Here is a 21,461-nt window from a genome sequence, read left to right as displayed (position 1 = left end):
GTAAGAATTTTTCTGTGTTCCTTAGCTCGTGGCCTTCCTTTTATGTTCAGAGTTTCCATGTAAACCAGTTTGAGCTGCTTTTCTGTGAAGGGGATGTCAGTTTAAATAAGTGGAAAGTCTAGATGTAGGGTGCTTTTAGGGTTGGTCCATGCAGCAACTTACTGACTGGCTTCTCTATTCTAACCTCCACTTGAAAGACGTAGGCTCATCTCTCAAGAGCCAGCTGAAATGCTGCCGCCCCAGTGATGTTTTCTCTATTTATTCTAGTAATTGCCCTTTTTTTTTTCCCTCTGAGTTCCTGTAGTACCTCGAATTTCTCTTATGGCCCTTATCACACTCTGCTTTATCCCAGAGCTATTTGTCTTTATTATATTCCTACCTACAGGATTGTGGTGAGCTCCTTAAAGGCGATGACCATTTCTCATCCGTCTTGGTGTCCCCTTGGCACGTAGCACATTGCAATATTCCCTAGGAAACTTTGCAGTCCATTTTTTTGAATAAATGAATGGGTTTAGAAATGTTTACACTCACTTATAAGATACGAGGCGATTGTAGATTTTTTTTTTTTTTTTTTTTGGCACGTGGATATTACTGGGAACTTTGTATTGGTATAATTATCGCCTGGTTTATGCATAATTAAAAAACGTAATTGTATATTTTTATGCAGTAGGTTATCATGTCCTGTTTTAAGTCTGTACAGTTTTTTATGGGCCTACCATTTAACTAAATTGCATGGGCGCTCTTGAGAAGGCTGCTGTGAGGAACTGCAGAGCGGAGATCTTTCTCGGAAGCTCCGTGAGTGGGCTCCTCGTGCTGTCTGTCTGTCCTGTTAGGCTAAGCCGCAGCACAGCTGTCCCCACTGGACTGGCTTTCCTCTTGTAGCTCTTGCTGCATTGCACTAGCTGAGAAAATAGGTTTTAAGATTTTAACTCTTCTCTGCCTAGCCTGGATGTCAGAAATATTTTAGAGGGTTTTTGGACAGTCGAAATTCAATAGACATGACTTTTGGGTTTTGAGAGTTTTCTTTGGGTTTTTTTTTGTTTGTTTTTTAATGTTTACATTTCACTCCATTTTCTTCCAGTTCTGTAAATCTTGGACTGGCCTAGGAGCTGGCATTTTTATTAACCTTTTCACCACTCCCCGTCCCCAACAAGGTACTTCTGATGTCAGGGGTCCAGAGAAAACTTCATGTCACATGACACCAGAATAAATCAGTGAGGGAATGAAGGATTTTGAGATTGGCCCTTTATTTTATTTTATTTTTTTTTTTTGAGACAGAGTCTCGCTTTTTGTTGCCCAGGCTAGAGTGAGTGCCATGGCGTCAGCCTAGCTCACAGCAACCTCAAACTCCTGGGCTCAAGCGATCCTCCTGCCTCAGCCTCCCAAGTAGCTGGGACTACAGGCATGCGCCACCATGCCCGGCTAATTTTTTGTATATATTTTTAGTTCGCCAATTAATTTCTTTCCATTTATAGTAGAGAAGGGGTCTCGCTCTTGCTCAGGCTGGTTTCGAACTCCTGAACTCGAGCAATCCGCCCTCCTCGGCCTCCCAGAGAGCTAGGACTACAGGCGTGAGCCACCGCGCCCGGCCGAGATTGGCCCTTTAAAATGAACAAGATTTAGGCAGGTGGAGAAGAGACTATTTCCTTGTAGAGGTAAGAAAAAATAGCAAAGTCGAAGGTGAGAATGAGCATGTAATGTTAGGAGGGAAGGCTGGCAAGGAGGATCCTAACCAGGTTTCAGTGGAAGATTACTTTAGAGCAATGCTCTCAAACTGTGGGTGCATTAGAAGTGTCCATTGAGCTTGTTAAACATCCACATTCCTGCATTCTACCCCATCCTGAAATTCTTTCTGTTTGGGGCGTTCTATATGTTTAGGGTATGGCCTGGCCATCTGCATTTCTAACAGATACTCAGTTGAACTTGGAGTGATAGACTTCCTGCCTTATGGTTACTCTGACAAGGCGGCAGGGTTTACGACTTGGCACCCCTTAGATTTGGATAAGGTTTTTGGATTTAAGATGGGGAGGGTAGAGCTCTAGCTGGGGGATCAGTTCCACCGCTGCTGAGTGATTCTGGTGAGATGCATGCAGTGAGGGGACAGCTATCAGGAATTAAAGGGTAGAACTTGGATGAAGGTACGGACACCTGAGAAAGGAATTTATTTACTCTTCTGTAAACTGCTAAGAACTTGCAAAGACATTTTCCATTTGTAGTCCGCTGACATATTTAAGAGAGGTAACCTTTTTAATCCACCCCTCTAAAGGCCTGACAGTGGTCCCTTGTAGACATCCAAAAGAGCCTCAGATCAGAGTTGGTCTAGTTGGAGGGTCTCACTTGGGATCCATGGCCGTGAATGGATTTGGGGGCTAGTGAACCAGCTCCCTGAAACTGTAGTTTCTGTGGACATGTGTTCTGGAGAGAAAGTCCATGGTCTTGACCACATCCTCAAAGGTGCTTTTACTGGGATTTAGGATAAGATGATTTAGTACTTGGGTGATTGGCTGGCTTGCTTTCTCACTCTTTTAACAAATCCAGAACAAATTCTTTTTAGTGGGGAAAAAAAAATACCTGAAAGTACAAAGACAGCCCCAATCTATAAGATGGAATAGTAAAAGAGCCCTGGATTTCCCTAAGAAGACCCTTCGTAGGTTTTTGCATGGTGGGTGTGCCATCAATCATGAACTGGGGGATCACTTCTTGGCCTTTTGGCTAAGACCAAGTGTAATAATAAACTGGGGAAATAGGGGATCAGGAAGCTTTTTGTAGGATGTGTGATGAATTTTTGTTTTGTTCCTTGTGGAGCAATTTCAGTGATCTCTGCTGAAGTACACACAGAAGGGCTATTTTAACGGCAAAGGGGTAAATTACTAGTTATTGCTACCAAGTTTGGAGCTGAGGGGAAAAGCCCATGAGTGAAACAGGACAACGTGTGAATGGATTTCTCAAGTGTTTCATTACAGCTTCTTCAGAACAGCTAGCCCTCTAACCCTGCTATAGTCTCTGGCTTCTGAGTCCTTTGTGGAATTAAAAATGCTCTTGGGAAGAGGGGCTAAACGAGGCTTTTGTTTGGATTTCCATCTATTGATTAATGGACCCCATAGAGCATCCTGCTGTGAATTTAGTCTGCTGATGGTGACCATCACAGTGAGCAAAGCTTTTCCGAACTGGCACTTTCCATGTAGCCTGTAGGCTGCTACATTAGGTATGACAATTTTTAAACAGCCACAGTGCTAGAACGAAGACGGGCCATTTCTAAATGGCCAATTGACTTGGCAAAATCTTTTTGTGTCAGATTGATGGTTTCATATCTGAGTTAAGGAAGAAAATGCAGGCTATTTTAAATTTATTATTATTGTGTTTTAGAGGTTTGAGTTAACAATGTTTTGGTGGTAGTGTTTACCTCCTGTTGAAAGGTCTACTTGCATCTTATGCCTTGGTTATACATGTAGAAATCTGGTTCATTAGCTTACACTATAAAAGACTTGCACAGCTCCATTTAGTGTGAGTCACAGTCCGTAAATATGGATCTAGAAGGCCTAATTATGACTCAAGCTCAGCCATAAACTTGGGGACCACCTCCCCACCAACGCTCTCCACCAGGCTATTTATGGAATAAGTCACCAGGAGTTGGGAGGTGGCTCTGTGTGCCTGGCCGACAGGGTCTGTATTCATTTGCTTCATCACAGTGTTCAATCTTGAAGCTAGTGTGGGCTCTGCAAAAGAGTTACAGATGGTAATAAACTGTGTCTGGGTGTACCTGGGGAGTATATGTTTTTGCCTGCTGATATAGGATATCACGATAGCTCTTAGGCAAAAATCAGGGGGTCTGGGTTTAAAGGATTTTTTTTTTTTTTGGTCTTAATATCTGGGCTGACTTGATATGGGTCCTGGTTTGCTTTTTTTTTTTTTTTTTTTTTTTTTTTAACCCCTTGATGCAGCTTTTGTAGCTGTTTCTTAACTTTCAATAATAATGGTGAATAATAAAGGTAGTTGAAATAACTACTGTTTGCTAGATGTTTCCCCAAACTTGAAGGATCAAAGGGAAAGAAAGTTCTAAGCATCATAAATGCTTTTTGCTGCAGTTATGTGATATGATTTATATTGACAGAGGGATTCTTCTCATTTTCAGGAAATCCTCAGGTAAGAGAGAATGAGGGGGCCACCCTTTTAATTGTTTTTTAACTTGTATTTTACTCCGTCATTTCAGTACTTCCTTTTACTCTTGTTGAGGTGTCACAAATCTTAGTGAAAGGTGAGCTAGAAATAGCTCTGACCAGAAATGGACCCATGTAATTGCTGGTCTGAGCCTTCTGTTTAAACTCCCAATGTTGACATCTAGAATCTGTTTTGCAGTGAATGTGAAACAATGAATTTGTAGCCTCGAGGGCTGTGTGCTTCACTGACTTGATGTTGGTGGTAGTGGTAAGTAGAACCCTGGCAGTAAAAAAGCTTTGACCCCAGATTCTGCGTGAGACAGAACTTCTCGGAGCATCCTAGGAAACTGCATGCAGAGTAGACGCCATATTTAATGCAGCGTAGCAGCATGTTAGAACATTCCCTCTGACCACTGTGTTCCAGTAAATTGAACTCCAGTGTGCCCATGTCCTCTTTATCTCTCGTATAGCAAATTGTATCTGTCAGAAACATTTCTTGGGTAGTCTGAGTATAGGAATCTAAAAACTGAATGTTTAACCAGAACACTCTGTACTGAAATTGAGAAATGTAGTTTCTCAGACTTAGGAAGATGTGTTATTTAAAAACGGTTTTGGGTATTTCTAAACTTTCCCATTTTTTTCTCCTTTACATTTTTTCCCCTCAATCAGAGGTCTTGGCTTGGAGAAAATAAGCAAACAAAACCTTTGTTACTTATATTTCCTACTCTGGAATTACAGCCCCTCTGGGTGGTTGAGGCTCCCCTGCAAGGTATGGGATAGGTAGAGGGTAAATAACAAAAACCTTATCATGTTGATGGCCCTGCAAATGGGACTGAAGTCTTTATCTTTGAGAATTGTCAGTGGACTGCTGTGAACTGAGCTGCTTTATCAGAAATGAGTATCCTCTGAGCTGTCGGGAAAGGGGAATGTTTGGTCCTAGCAAAACGAACACCATGACATACTGATGCAGCTGATAGAGCCAGTTGTCCTTCACCTAGGAGACTAATTGTGCCAATAATTTGGGGGATATTTATTAATTGGCCTTGGTGTGTTTCTTTGTTTAGAGTAACTTGATCCAGCTATCTTACTGTGACACTCCCATCAAGGAAAATGTGGTTTAAAAAGACTTTGTATCAGTTTCTTTTCCAAGGGTAGGGAATAACAACTCATATGTGTGCATACCTTCAAATGCCTTTTTTAGGGAGTCAGTAAATATTCACTATTGAGTTTTAGTTTTTAATTGAATGAACATGTTTAAAACAAAAATTATTTCCTTATTAAAAAAAAAATTGTAGAGATGTGGTGTCTTCTATGTTGCACAGGCTGGTCTCAAACTCCTGACCTCAAGCGACCCCCTGGCCTCAGCCTCCCAAAGCATTGGGATTATGGGCGTGAGCCATAGTGCCTGCCCCTTCCTTATTTTGAACCAGAGCCTAGAAACTGTTATAATGAAGTGACATATATACTCTTCTTTTAGCCGAAAAAATAGTTAGAATAACCTTTTAAATTCATCAGTTTTGAGTGTTGAACCTGAAATCCAGCTCACCTTTGAGACTGCTCTCTCTTCTACATTTAGAATTTTAATCTTGGAATTTTGGGGTCTTCCTAGTAGTATATAGTACTTCAAAATATAGACAACATAGGTAGGCTGGTATCTCTTTTTGAAAATGGGAACTCAAAAGTTTGTCAAATGTCTCATATTTACAAATGAGTAAGTATAATGTAAAATGTAAAAATTAAAATCAAAATGAAAAACAAGATGGTTGCTCCCGTCTCAATCTAGAATTTTGAGTAGAATACAGTTACAAGTTGGGCATCCCAAATCCTAAAATCTGAAATCCAAAATGCTCTAAAATTTAAAATTTTAAATGCCAGCATGACACTCAAAGGAAATGCTCATTGGAGCATTTTGGATCTTGGATTTTTGGATTTGGGATGCTTAACCAGTAAGAATAATACAAATATTCCGAAATCCAAAACACTTCTGGTCCCAAGCATTTTGGGTAAGGGATACTCAACCTGTATAATCCAGGCACTTGACAGAGAATGCTGACGGTCATTCCCAGAGGTAGATGAATTCCACTGGAAAGTTTAATGACTTGACAGTATTATCATTGCTGACTCATCACTATTGTCCAAAGTGCTCATGAATCGAGGAGTTCTGATATTCTCCGATGAGTCCATTGACTTTAGTTGGTTCCTACCCAGCACACAGACCCCCAGAACGCTGGGGAAATGATAGTAAGGAAGCCCAAAATAAGATGCCTGGCCTCTGTTCTCTAGGCACATTTTATTAACAAATAATTTTTAAAAAATGTATGTAGCATAGGATGCTCTGTGAAGTTTTCTCATGTGGAATTGAGGTCTCTGGATTTGGGCAAACAAATCACTTTAAATGGTGCCCATTTAAAGTTTCCTACAGTGATTCTTAGATTAACTGATAAATCCTGACAGTCCAGTGCCCTTCTGTGACTGTCATCAGCATCTGGAGCCCCAGGGGGTGACAAGTTAGATCACAGCCCGCTGAGGGGTGTCCTGATCTTTTTTTTTTTCTAGGTTTGGTATTATCAGCTCTTGGTTCCTTCTTGCAGTCTCTGTGATCATCTGTCTCGAAAGGTCTCCGGGTGCCCCCAGCTCACAGTTACTGTTGAGGAAGATCTGAAGCTTGCCCCCAGCTCAACCAGAAATTAGTGTGTTCACACAAGTCCCCACTGGCAAACATGGCTGCCAGGTTAGTAGGTGGCTGTCCCTGGGAAGCTCCACCTGCTCCATGCAACATTATACTGTGGGGAGGATTTCTCTGGCCCACACCTGGGCAGGTTGGTGTAGGTGCAGAGATAACCGTAATGCTCTGGCAATGGGTTGCATCACATTCCTACTATGAGCCCCAAGAAGTTCACTTGTCACCTACTAAATGGGATTGAGAGAAAATCTGTCCATGATTATAATTTTCCTGGTCAAAACCCACCTCTTCTTCAATAGGACAGTTTAAAACAGGCCACTTCCTCAGTGAATAATGACTAGTGACTTATATATTGCCTCTGCTAAGCGCCAAGCACCTATTCTAAGCATTCTGTGTATTTTAAGCCAGTGAGTCCTCACGGCAAGCTCCTGAGGCAGGTGTACTACCTTAGCCTCGCTTTACCAGCCGGGTGACCAGAGACACACAGAGCATTTTAGTAACTTGCTCCAGGTCACCGGGCCTGTGGAACCATGAATAACTCATCTTGCCCCACAGTCCTGCTCCTAACCTCTCATGCCTCTCTTCACTGAATATAGTAATGTTGGATTCTGATACACTTTTCAGGTGAATTAATAATTTCTGAGAGCAGGCAGGTCATTTTCTAAATCTGTGGTAGACATATACCAAGAAAGAGACCTTGCTAACTGAGTGCATTTGGCAGGTCTCAGTATTCTGAGACTTTCTCTGCTTCCCCTGTGTACTTGGGTGGGTGCCACATCCTCTTGTGCCCATTTCCTTTTTCTTGGAATAGATTTTCTCAGATAATCTCAGTCTTTCTCCCAATCTTTTCTTCTCTTCCTCCTTCCTTTTCCTTAACACGTTGACTGCTACACTAGAAACAAAAAATTTTTCCCCTAGGGCCACAGTGTTTTATTAAAACAACAATTTTTTCTAATTTGTTGTTTTTTGTTGTTTTTCTGTGCATGAGTTATATGCAGTGCCATCTGCGTTTTTAGAATTAAACTGTCAATATTAATTGTAACAACGAGAGCGTCAACAGTAAGACTTTCATGAACCAGCTGCAGGGTTTTGCTTTGTGAGGCCCTGGGGTCAAAACTAGCATGAGTTAAATACAACTCACATGGCAGTCAGTGTTTTAAGCCCAGCCTGTTTATTTCTGGGGCAGGGTACATGTACCCGAGAGTCCAGGACTTGATTGGCAGGCGAGGTACCAGTTCATGCTGCCTCCCTGGATGCCTTGAACTTAAATGTCTCTGGATTTGGGCAAACAAATCGCATCATTCTACAACAGAAGGAGCAACACATTGGTGTGCATTTGTCTCACATCTGATTGCTCTTCTCTCGATAGGTTGGCCAAAACCTCTGCTTTACCCAGGTCATGTTGGAGTTAACATCTCAGCCTCCAGGTGAAATGAGGAATGAAATACAGATTCTAGTATTCAGTATAAAACCATAACTTGTTTTTACTCTGAGCTCTATCTTGGAACTATATTCTTTCCAGAGACCCTGAGGGACTTCTCTCCCTCCTTTGTTTTGATATATTAAAGTTCTCGAATTATATCCCGTATTATTGATCTTGGCAATTGTGGGTTACAAAATTGAGAGAGAAGTAAATGGTGCTGTGTTGTTACTGTGTATTTGGCTGAATTCTATTCAACCTCTAAAGGAAAGGAATTATATCGGGACGCAAACCGCAGCCTTTTAACATAAAATCAATTTACACTTTGCCTTTCAAAAAATTGATCGGTTCAGTACATTTGATGTGTGATGTGAGTTTACTCTGATTCAGTATCGTTGTATAGTCCTAAATTTTACTTCAACAAAAATTTTAAATCACTTTCAGACTATCTTCCTCTGTATTCAGGACTGAAGGGGACAAAGGAGTTTTTAGATTTTTGTCACTGATATATAGCATATAATTAAAGTAGTTTTATACTGTTTTGAAGACTCAGTTTTTTCTTAGTTATATTATTCTTTTAGAGGGAATTTTTTACAATCATTTAGTGTATTTAACTATTCATATAGAGTGGTATCTACCTCTACCCCCTCTCCAAGCTAGGAGAATGAATGATGAAATTCCTCTGGTGTCTTGAAGCATCTTGTTAGAGAGTAATGTTTCTCCAATTCATTAAGCTTCTAAGAGTTTTCTGGTATTGAATGAGAAAGAATTGTAGGTATTTCAGGAATTCCTGAATAGCTGTTTTATAATCAGACTGATGAAAAGAAAGCAGTTTTAGGCATGAGATTATATGTAATACAAGTTTCAAATTTTAAAAATGATGCAAAAGTCTGACACTTATTTTACAAAATGCTTCTTTACAATGAGGGAGAAATTGCTGAAAGACATAAAATTTCATCTGATAAATATTTGAAATAGAAATGTATTTGTGAAGCATAACTTTTAAAATAGATGCAACCCCTGTAAACCAATATTTCTGTTGGTACTAATGTCAGAAAATATTAATAATAGTCATCTGATTTTGATAGCTGATCTATAAACATATATTGTATCCATGCAGGTTGTATATAAGAATGGATTTTTATTTTAATGAGAACAAATTTTAGTATTTTATTTTGATTTTTAAAACAATTTCTGAAGATTCCTACAGTATATTGTAACTATAAATGACTCAGAAGTTATACTTTTTTAAAAGAATTTTATTTTATGGTTTTTGGTCTACTAAGTTTGATTGCTTTAATAGCTTCCTTTTAGGAAGAGATAAGGGTTAATGACAAGTTGTAGAAATAAGCTAAACTTGTACTAACATAGGTTTTAGAGCACCTCTCTGGCTCTTTTTTTTTCTTGCTATTTTTTGGCAATAAGACTGCATGCACCAATAATCTAATAGATAATACAGCAATTTATATATCTTAAAGAACCACAAGTGTTATTCTTTTCTTTATGCTTTTCTTTATTCAACTTCAGAATACTGCCTTGAGACTGTCAGAGCCACTTGTACTTGTGTTTAATTTTATATAAAGATTCTTAAATCTGTCTAGTATAGCTCTAAGCTCTATATAATAGATGACATACAGTTCTAGATTAATGCCACGGATAGTTTTTTGTCTTAGGAAGTTTACATGGTGATTACTTAAAATATAAGATTCTGATATATTGAAATATGTAAGCATCTGAGAAGCCTGCCATCTGCAAAGTAATAACGCAGGTTGACTTCTAAATTTTAATAAAGTTTTGCATTTTGTGAATATCATTCCCTTCGGTGAGCTCAAGTATTAGGGTACTCTTAAAACTGTGACTGCTTTGGTCACATGTTTTTTAATTTGCCTTTTACTTTAAAAGGAAAACAGGTTTTAAGCAGGTCATGATTTATGTTCCAGCATTTAGTTAAAAAAAAAATCTGTAAATTTATAATGCTATTAATTTGCTGAACACTTTATCTTTACAAAGCAATTTCACATACTTTTTATCTAGTTCATTCCTCACAGCCAGGCTCCGAGCAGGGTATTACTATCTGCAGTGAACACACTGCTGGGGTGAAGATTGGGCCTAAGGATGCCAGGCACCCGTCAGTGGTTGAACTGGCACTTGGGACTCGGGCTCCGGTTTTCTGATTTGGGATCCAGTCCACTTTGTCCTAGGTCACAGCTAGCTTTTTGGTTTTATTTTCCTTTTTTATTTTTATTTTATTTTTATTATTTTTTTTTTGTAAGAGTCCCACCCTCATAACCTATATTTTCCTTTTTTTATGGTAAGATAAAGACAAGTCCTTAACTTGGACTGCAGGTCTGGCCACTGCCCGCTTCTGCTCCCGCTCTGTCCTCTCACTTGTGTTCCCTGACCTCCTGCCTTCTGCAGCACAGGCTGCTTTGTGGCTTTGCCCCCGGGCCCAGCTTCCTCCCTCCAGGGGCTTTTGCTTACGCTTCTGTTACTGCATGGAACTCTCTTCCCTCCTCTTACCCTTCTTCCTTCCTTTCCTTCTTCCCAGTTTAAGCCTAATTTACCCTCAGGTCAAAGCAAAAATCTTCATGATCCATCCTCGAGCTTCCCACACTGCACATTCTCATGACTCTATTTCCCCCTCCTTGGAAGCACTTTTTTCTGCAGTTTATTTTTGTGGCACTTGCTGGTCCCCCTCACTATACCATTCTCTGGAAGGATGGGGTCTTTGACCAGTTTTTCTCCCATTGTATTCTCTGCCCCCAGCGTGATGCCTGACATGTAAGAGGTACCTACATATTTGGATGCATGGATGATGCAGATTCTTCAATTATACAGACTTAGTTTTGTCTCCTTTCTTAGACATTAGAATCCTGGGGAGCCCTTGGAATTCAGTTAGCATCCATTAAGAGTAGCTGGTATAGCACTGGGCTACATTTGAACAAATTAGGAATCCTTTGTTTTGTTTAGTTCCAGTTCCAATCAATTAACCAATATTTATTGAGCACAGGGCAAGGCGTGAAGTGCTGTAGCTCTGTTGTCTTTATTTCTCTATCTTTCATGTTCACAGAGCAGTAAGGATGATTCAAATAGCTGTTGGAAGCCACCAGGTCAAAGTGCACAGATAATAAATATCAGTACAAGGGGAGCTACACAAGTATTTAACACAAACTGTGTATCCTCGGTAGAATTTAATAAACTAGGCTAGATTTACAGTCTCTCCCTTTGTGTAATGCTTCACGGTTTTCAGAGTTTTCAGAAAATGGAGCCACTTCTCAGTTGTTCCAGATAAAACTTACTCTTCAAATGTAACAGCATTTTCTTCACCAATGTCTTTGCATTGTTCCTCTTCAAACTCCCTTAATTGACCCTGGGTGCAGACTGAGGCACCCATATGAATCCATAGATTTAACTTCTTTGCCTGCTGCAGGGACGGTTTGAGATGGTGTAAATTTTCTTAGTCTAAGAATAGTCTGTTTCTAGCCTGAACTATAATAAATTGGTAAACTTAGTGAAAGTTAAACCTTTCAACTTCTTCTTTAGCTTTGGTTGCTAAAATATGGCTTGTTTGGAGTGAATTCTCAAAATATCACATATACACACACATGTAAAGGTGATAAAATGACATACTTGAAAGTCAAACTTGAGTAAGTTTATGATTTGGATTATTTTTTTCATGTTTTTTCCTATTTCCCACCCTTATATTCCCTTCTTTGGGGCTGATACTTTGAGAAGTTATCTAATTACATGTTAGCTTTAGTTAGAAATTTTATTATGTTTAAAAGAAAATAAACATAGAAATTATTCCTCCTTAACACCCCCCCCCATCACTTTAACGAGTTTTAGGATTTTATAAATTAAACATTTTGCCACATGTCTGGTCAGTTGGTGTATTTATATAAGAATGATGCCATTTCTTAGTGACCAGTATTTTTATCTCTTTGATGACTTGCCCTAAACCAAGGAACACACTGTTGTGTAGTCGGAATGTCCTAGAATGCCAGGCTGAGGATTTTTTTTTTAAGAAAGATAGATGTGTACAGCAGGAACACACGTACATTAAACTCATCCTGAGGATAGATGTTAGGGTGTGTCTAAACCATGTCTACATTCAGGGTACTTTGTAAATAAAGCCCATAATTGGTACGCATGAGTAGTTAGAGCAGTTCTAATTGCATGAAACCCGTCTGAGAGAAGGATCCATTCTGTTCTTGGCGGTTGAGAAGATTATAAGTGTAGGGTAGAGCTGTGTGTCATTTAGAAATGGTTTGGTAGGGTTCAGACATGCTGTTTTTCTGGTGGGTGGAGATGGGGTGGAAGGAAAGGAGCTGAATTTACGCTGGTTCTTGGGAAAGGAAGGGATTTGTGATTCTGGCTCAAGATTTGGGTAACCAGGAACAATGTTTAAGCAAAGGAGGTGTGGCTAATGGTGGTTTTGTGGCAAGCAGGTCTTCGTTAATAGGTATGCTGCCTTTATAGGTGTTTTCAGTTACATCTTGAAATATATGGAGAAAATCTTTTAAAGGTAAACCTACAACAAAGAACTTTTGAATTTCACCTCTTGAGATAGGCACAGGGTTCTATGACAAAGTTCTTGACACCTAGTAAGCACTAAGAAATAGTTATTAAATGAATGAGTAAATGTGACTTTTAAATGGATTAAGTCCCTGTAAATCAAGATCCATTTATGAAGCATTTTAATAAATCAGAGCTTTGGTGGCAGGGCATGGTGGCTCATGACGGTATTCTCAACATTTTGGAAGGCCGAGGCAGGATGATAGCTTGAGGCTAGGAGTTGGAGACCAGCCTGGAAAACATAGACCCTCTCTCTGAAAAACAAATTAGCCAGGTATGGTCGTATGTGCCTGTAGTCCCAGCTACTTGGGAGGCTGAGGCAGGAGGATCTCTTGGGCCTAGGAGTTAGAGGTTATAATGACCTATGATTACACCACTGCATTCCAGCCTTGATGGCAAAGTGAGACCCTTTCTTTTAGGAAATTTTTTTTTTCGATAAATCAAAGCTTTGGTGAACCAGATTGTGTAATAGTAAACTAAGTGGTACACACTAGTTAAGTACCCGAGTGAAAATCTCTTAATGCAAACATTATCTTAAAAGTCATAAATGAAGATAATTTCCAGATTATTCATGGATTGTTAGTGGAAGAACTGGCTTATTTGGGACCTCTTTTGCATAGTGTAATTAGGGAATAAATTTACAGTAATTTACTGACTCAGTCTACTTTCTGCTCACTTCTGGGCTGGGTGCTTGCTATGTGGGATCTCCCCAAGGATTAATGATGGAAACAAAATTGCCATATTTGATGCGAGGACCAGTGGGGACTGTGTGGGATGTGATAACATGAGAGAGGAGAGTCAGGGCTGAGTGGTCCAGCAGGTGAAACTTGAGGAAGGGCTTGAAAGATTTAGAATTTCGACAGCTAGAGGAGAGAAAGGAAGGGGTTGCTGGGGAATCTCCACTAACCTGGAGTTGAGTGGGAGACAGAGAAGTGGGTGACCCACCTTGTGGAGGAAGTCTGATGGTAAAGGGTGGGAAATGACATGGGGTTGTGGGGCCGGGCACAGGGCATGGGGTCTAATAGAATAAGTAGTAATAGGAAGCCATCGACGATTTCTGAAGAGAACAATGAAGCTGTAGTTTAAAGAAGCTTGATTCGCTATGTTCATGAGTATGTCTCATGATATTGGTATAATTTGCTATTTACATAGCCTGTAGACCAAATAGTGCTTCCGATAGGCCTTGCCCCTCCTACCTTGTTTTAGTGGACAGCCAGTGATGATTTAGTGATGAAAGCTTAAGTATTAAGTTTTGTCTTGATTTTTTTTTTTTTTTTTTTTTTTTTTTACCTCTGTGAGTTATAGAGTGCTAGTACGTATTGTAATCCCCATTCTGCAGAAAGGGATAGATGAAACTCGAGTTCTTCAGCAGAATTCTCAGCAAGTTGGAATCATTCCAGGGTTGGTAAGCCAGCTCTTCTCTTCCAGGTAGTACTGAGCTTCCTAATGGGAAATGAATTGTAAATACCTGGGGCAACAAAACACCTAGGCCCAATGTTTGAGCTGATATTACTACTTTTAAAGATGACTAAACATCGAGAATTTATTTTCCCCCTCAATTTTCAACTGATTTTTAAAATAGATTTATTGATGTAATTTACATACCATATAGTTCATCCATTTAAAAAGGGTACATTTCAATGGTTTTTAGTATATGCAGAGTTGAGTGACCATCGCCACAATATAATGTTAGAACTTTTTCATCACCCCCCTGAAAAACTTGTGTCCATTAGCAGTCACCCCTCCCTGCCCTAGGCCACCACTGATCTAGTTTTTCTCTGTAGTCCAACTGGTATTTTTCTAAACTGGTATTTTACAGAATGTAACCATGGATTTTGGCATCAGAAGATGGTTCAAACCTCAGCCTGCTAGTACTGTGACCTTGAGAAAATTTCTTAACTCTATAGAGTCTGTCTCTGTATTTGTACAACATAGATGATATTCAGTTTATTGTGAAGATTAAGTGATATCTATTGAAAAGTGTTTTGTTAAGTGCTATGACTTAATTGTACCATAACAGGTATATAGCTGAATTATTAAATGATCTTATAGTGGAACATAATAAAATGCATAATAAATGTTTGGATAGGAAAGGACAGATTTTATGTTTTTAAGACCATGGTTTTATTATGTATATGATTTTTATGGTTTGACTTTTAAGATGGAAGGAGTTTTTCAGGATTTCCCTGTGGAACTTAGTATAGTCGTATTTATTGCTATTTATAGATCATAAACCCCCTTGAGAATCTAAGGAAAGATATAAACATCCACTTGATTTAAAAAAAAAAATTAGGAGGTTCGTGGATCCCTTGAAACTATACCTACAGTCCCTATACCAGGTCAAGAGCCCCTTGATCTAAAAAGAGAGAGAAAATAGGAAAATAGCTCTCCAAAACTGGGCCAAGCAGTTCCACACATTGGCAGGAAAATACAGCCAATCAGCCTGAGGTGTGTTTGTTTACTCTTTAATCTTCCAGTATGTCGTGTTGTCTGTGTAAAAGTGTGCCCAGTATGTGCTTGCCCAAGCAAAGGTGATTTTCTTCTAGGCATGAAATTGTATGTATATCTAACATGCAGGAGACATGAAGACTGGTACCCCTTCACAACAGAGCTGGAGAGAGGAACACATAACCAGGGTACCTTTCGTGCTGTGGCAATACCCCCGGGCATGCACATTGTGGAACCCTCGTATAAACAAGCACTGGGTTCCCCAAGGACGTGGGGGAGTGGGAATTCTCAGCAGCCTCACTGCATAGGGTGTGTGGGGTGGCCTTGATTGAGTTTATTCTCCAGATGGCTGTTGTTCACAGGCCACTCGATTACCACCGTTGTTTATTTCATAGTTGTTAAATGGCCCAGCGGTGCAGCATCCCTTAATAGATATGACAAAATTGTTCTAACCGTGTCTAAAAAGCAAATTTCTTCCTTACCAAATCTGTTCTCCCAGTTGTTTCTCTTAATTTGAGATGCGTTGTTGTGGGAAATATTTGAGTGTCAGTGGTGAAAGGATCCTGTAAGAGCAAAGCTCATGGGGCTGGGAAAGGGAGGAAAGATGAAGCGAAAGCCAAATAAATAGTAGTTAGAGTGGCCAGGTGGCCTCATCAAGTAAGAGGGCAGACCACCTGCTATACAACCTTTGGAAAACAGTTCTTTGTCAAATATGTTTTTTGCAAATATTTTCTCCAAGTCTGGTTTGCCTTCTCATTTTCTTGGCACTGTCTTTTGCAGAGAAGTTTTTAATTTTAATGAAGTCTAGTTCATCAATTATTTCATCCATGGATTGTGCTTTTGGGATTGTATCTCAAAAGTAATTGCCATACCCAAGTCATTTATATTTTCTCCTATGTTCATTTCCTAGGAGTTTTATACTTCTGCCTTCTACACGTGGGTCTCTGATCCATTTTGGGTTAATTTTTGTGAAGGGTGTAAAGTTTGAATCTAGATTCACTTCCTTTTTGCATGTGGATACTCAGTTGTTCCAGCACCATTTGTTGAAAAGACTATCTTTTCTCTCTTGAACGACTTTTGCTTCTTTGTCAAAGATCAGTTGTCTGTCCTTGGTCCACAACCTATTTGTGACTTAAGGATGCACAGAGGTGGCCTCTTTTACTGGAGCTGCCTCCCTTGCTTGCCCTTGGCCAGTCTTCCGAAGGCCATGGTCCGCTGGGGAAGACTGGCTGGCAGGGAGCTGGCACAGAGGGCTCTCCCGTGGGTTTTGATCACTGTGGGAGTGAGCACTTTTCTCATCTTCTCCTCTTCTGCAGCCTCCTCATTTCCAACACGCTCATTCTCACTGACAAGGTAAAGCAACCTTTTGTGTAACTACTAGAACCAGGGATTCCACTGAAACAATTATGATTGGTAATCCCCACCTTCAATTCTTAATTCTAGTGAAAACTGGATTAAAATCAGTATTGTTTCAAGCAAAGGTTTTGTGCTTAAATTAACCCATTTCTCTTCCATAACTCCATGCTAACCTATGTTCCTTCCTGATTTCCCATTTGGGGATGTGGATGGTTCTGTTGTGGAGGCCACGGTTAATTTAGGGACAGGGTAGTGACTGAGAGAGGAGATATGTTCACAGTAGAATTCTGTTCGTTTTTTTTTCCCCCTTTACATTCTTTCCCTCCTGGCAGTGTCACCCGACTTCCTGGCTTCAGACTGTCATTTTCACACACTTCACCTATAATTTGTTTTTCTGGCTCCCTGTCTTCTCTCTGTAGTTACTGTCCCATTATTCCAGCCACCTGATGGACAGTTTCCTTTGACACGTGTTGTTGGTTCCTCATACACTCCAGTGAGATGTCTGTGTTGCCAGGTCCTGGTGAACATTCCAGTTCGAGAACCTCCCGAACCCCTGCCTTGGCCGTGTGCAGCCTGCTCGGATCAGCTTTATTCCACCTGATCTTCCCAGCTCTTCCTAACCCGCCATTCTGACAATTTCACTTCCTGCCTCTTTTCAGGAGCTCCCAATTTTCACTTAGAGTTTGGGCTTCCCAGGCTAGCACTTAATGTCTTGAATTTCCTGGCTTTTACCTGCCTTTTATCTTTATTTCTAGTACATCCTCTTACACTCTTTGTTACCTAACTAAGCTGAGTGCTCTCCATTCCTTGTTTCCTATAAATATCTTGTACTTTTCCACTTGAATGTCTTTGTTCTCAGACTTCTAAGCTAGCAGTCCTCAAACTTAAGTATGTATCACACTCCACCTGGAGGGCTTGTTTCCATACAGTCACTGGGCCCAACTCCCAGCATTTCTGATTCCTTTGGTCTGGGGTGGGGCCTGAGAATTTATATTCCTACCAAGTGTGCAGGTGCTGCTGCTGCTGCTGCTGCTGCTGGCCCCAGGAGCGCCACCTTGAGAACCATTCATCTAAGCAATTCTCTTCTGGTGCATTTTGCTTAAAAAGACACATCAAATTCATAAGGAGGCCATTGGTTATTCATACCTGTGCAATGGATTTATGTACAACAGTGCTAAAATTGTTTTGAGCATAAATACATTTTAGTTTTTTTGAGATGAGTTTCGCTCTGTTACCTTGACTAGAGAGCAGTTGTGACATCTTAAGTTCACTGAAACCTCAAAGTCCTGGGCTCGAGCCATCATCCTGCCTCTCAGCCTCCCTAGTAGCTGGGACATCACCATGCCATGTCTCTATTTTTTGTAGAGAACGGGGGTCTTGCTTTTGGTTAGGCTGGTCTTGAACTCCTGAGCTCAAGCTGTCGTCCTGCCTTGGCTTCCTGCAGTGCTAGGATTACAGGCGTGAGCCACCATTCCCAGCCCACAAATTTTGAGCTCCTATTTTGTGCCAGCTGACAGGCCCTTTATTTGTAAAACTAGTGTTGAATTGAGGGTTAAACTTCTATTTCCTCTCCGCATGTTGGATGAGGACACTTACCATATTTAGCTATGAGCCTCTGATGGCCACACTGTTATTACAGACCAACAGGCCCTACAGCCTGTCAACTGCCAATTACCAAACTACAGGCCTGTATTCCAAAGGCAGTTGAGCCAAGGCATGCCAGCATCTTGGTTGTTCCTGCTGTTACCAGATCTAGACATAGTCTTGTAACTTGATGGCTTGGTAATTGTACCCTTTTAAAGACTCAGGTGTCCCCAGTTATACTGGTGGAAGGTTTTACACTTTCGTCCTACTGTTCAATGTAGAGATCATTCCCTCATCCCATTCAAAATGGAAATATTGGCCACATATACCATCAGTGGTGGTAGGGAAGGAGGAGTGGGAAGTCATTGTGGACATGGCCTCTGCCCAGGCCTATAGCCTAGTAGAGGCACTTTAGTACTTTTTACTTTGCAAGGGAATGGAATGCCCAAGGGTGAATGTGATTTGAATAGGGCATTGGGAATTTTTAAATAAGATAATCATTACCTAATAGATTTTTCACTTCTCATTGTGCTTACATTTTGCTAGTCTAGGCTGTAGCCCGTTGAGCATAGAGCTGTGTTGGTTGCAGGTGGATTAGCCTCAGAGAGAGAGGTAAGGGGCCTCTAATTTAATGGAACTTCTCTTGTGAAGGATTCAAAATGAAAGTGTGTAGAATGCTCTCTGGTGACTGCACCTAAAATGTTTTCCTACATACCTCTGAACTTTTTATGTCTGACTTGAAATAAAACTTTCCAAGGAAATGCTGTGAGATTCCAGATTTTTTTTCTGCAGTTCATTTTAAAAGTGTTGTTCCTTCCTATAGGTAAGTGATGAAGTCTGCCCTTGATTGGAAAGCACCTTACCCACTGTTTTGGGAGTTGAACTTTGTGATCATTTAGAAAACTAACTTAATTGTCTGCTGTTGCATTTTAGTCAATCTCTGTACAGTCTTTACTTCGCTTCATAAATTTTAATAAGTTAGCAACGGGGTATCCCTACCGGCCCAGGCATACATATTTATTCTTTAAAAATTGTGCATTGAGGAAAGTAATATTTAGGAAAATTACAGTATGTTAAGCATGTGCATTAAAGGCATGAAATATAACAAGTATTTTAGTTACAGTTTATTATCCTCAAATGAGAATACACATGAATACATTTAGCTCTTATTTCTAAAGTTTGTTTTAGAAATGGGATATCTGTTTACTATTAGCCTGGTTAGGTGAGTTTATAAATGTCGTTTGTGAATTAATCAATTTTTAAAAGTTAACTATTTTTGTAAGGTAAAAACTTTATTAGAGGTATTCAAGTCCAATCTCATTGTATAGGTGGAGTACAATGAGGTTCTGATAAATCACACTATCACTGAGGCCATCTTAAATCTGACTTAATCTTTGATAAGAAGGTATCTCAGGGTCTTACAGGATCATTGTACCGAAAAGAATCTTCTGTATGCTGAAGAAATGAATTTAGTTTGAGTCTTCATAGGGTTTTAGATAAATATTTTAACATACCTAAACCCTATATGTGTCCATGGTCTTGTATTAGGGTAGAAACATGGTGGGAAGTATTGTGTGGGGGGACAGAGAATTGAAAATCTGGGACCCCAACAGCAGTTGCTACCATGGCTATAGTGTTGACCATGTTACCTTTGTGTTTGTGTCTCAGTGTCCCCTGTCACTAGTCATACCTACATTACACGTAGATTGAGAAGGACTGCATTCCCTTTTGTAAGCCTTGCTTATCTGATTGGAAAGGCTGCAGTGAAGAAATTAGATACAATCTGGATGCAGTGGCCTTCCTCCTGGGGTGGGAGTTGAAGGGTCCAGGGATAGGCAGTTGAGTGATCAATGATCGGGGAGTTGTGGTGTTTAGAGTTTTGCAACCAGATGACAAAGCTGAGTTGTTAACCCCACAGAAGATTGATCCTGTTAGTGGACGTGCCACTCAGAAGACCTGAGTTTAAGTCTTCCTCTTTTCCTGCCCTACACACCACTTACTAGCTGTAAGGTCTTGGGCAGGACCTTAAACTCAAAGTCCTTTTCCCACCTGTAAAATGTTGATGATCACTGCTGCCCTGCCTGCCAAGGAGGCATTAACTGGGATGATATGAAAGCATGTCCTGGATGGAAAGCAACAACTTGAAAGGTCTGGTGATTTATCATGGTTATTGTCCTTGTTGGCCGACTTTATCGTGGACTTCTTAGATGCGTCTCTTAAAGAAATGTAGAATTTAAATTTGAAAATGCATGTCATGTAAGCACATTGGAGTTGACCTTGGGAAATTCATGAATTTAAACACTTAAGCTCTCTCATGGCCTTTAAATATTTTTTAATTATTTAAGAGTGTTTAATTTGTTATAATGCTATGGAGTTATAAGACCATTAATGGTGTGATATTTCTGGAAGCAAACACTACAGCTAATTCATTAGAATGATAAGGAATATTGTGCAAGAATTTTCAAGCATTCTGTGTACAACATATCTGGGCAAATAATGAAATGTTAACCATAACAGATTTTATTGGGGCATATTTTCATGTCTAAAGGAGCTCTTGGGATAACTGTCTTACTTTTCACAGTTTTATGTGAAATACAACTGGTGAGCATATATACATACCAAAAATATTTTGCTGATTGTTCTTAGTTTCCCTATGATTGGTCTTTTTTTTTTTTTTTAATCACTCTGACCTTATAATTTGAGAAGCATGGGCCCTGTTTTCATACTTTAATCCCATTTTAAGCATTTGTATTGTATTTACGGAGGGTTGTATTTATGTGTATGTTCAAGTATATCTTTATTTTATGTGTATGTTCAAGTATATCTTTATTAGTAAGCTTTCATGGCTGTAACAGTTTCTATTCAAAATGTAATCAAAGCCAAACTTCAAGAATTCTGGTAGCAAAAAGATAAGGAAGGCTTCTCATTTCTCAATGGCAGTTTGAAGAGAAAATGGCATCTTATTATAAGAGTCTTAAGTTTTGGCATGTGCTGCCACCTTTAATCTGATTAAGAATTCACAAGACTAATTTAGTTGTCATAGATATTTTTTCCTAAATTTATTTTTACTGTAAAAGCTTCATTACCCACCGATTATCTGAGAAGTGAAGTGGAAGTCACGTCTGTTGAGCACCTATTGGGTGCCAGGCCCTGCTGGACACATACTGTGCCCGCAGTTGCCATAACCACCATGGAAGGCAGTGGCTATTATCTTCACTTCTTAGAAGAGGAAACTCCT

The 21,461-nt window shown here is 39.9% G+C and overlaps 1 protein-coding gene and 1 long non-coding RNA gene across 2 annotated transcripts in view; one reads left to right on the top strand and one right to left on the bottom strand.

Moving 5' to 3' along the window:
• Nucleotides 1-18,314, bottom strand: part of LOC105869861 (uncharacterized) — a 38,249-nt gene extending 19,935 nt beyond the window's left edge. Inside the window, exons 1-2 of the long non-coding RNA XR_012920180.1 lie at nt 18,236-18,314; nt 14,126-14,278 (exon numbers count right to left, since the gene is read on the bottom strand). This is a non-coding gene — a long non-coding RNA (uncharacterized LOC105869861). The remainder of the gene's footprint in view (nt 1-14,125; nt 14,279-18,235) is intronic.
• The window catches only part of SDC2 (syndecan 2), a 107,436-nt gene that overhangs the window by 45,043 nt on the left and 40,932 nt on the right, over nt 1-21,461 (top strand). The window lies entirely within an intron of this gene.

Source organism: Microcebus murinus, chromosome 7, assembly GCF_040939455.1.
Source record: "Microcebus murinus isolate Inina chromosome 7, M.murinus_Inina_mat1.0, whole genome shotgun sequence".
Lineage (NCBI taxonomy): Eukaryota > Metazoa > Chordata > Mammalia > Primates > Cheirogaleidae > Microcebus > Microcebus murinus.
Note: the sequence above shows the minus strand (reverse complement) of the source record. Positions and strands in the feature narration are given on the sequence as shown.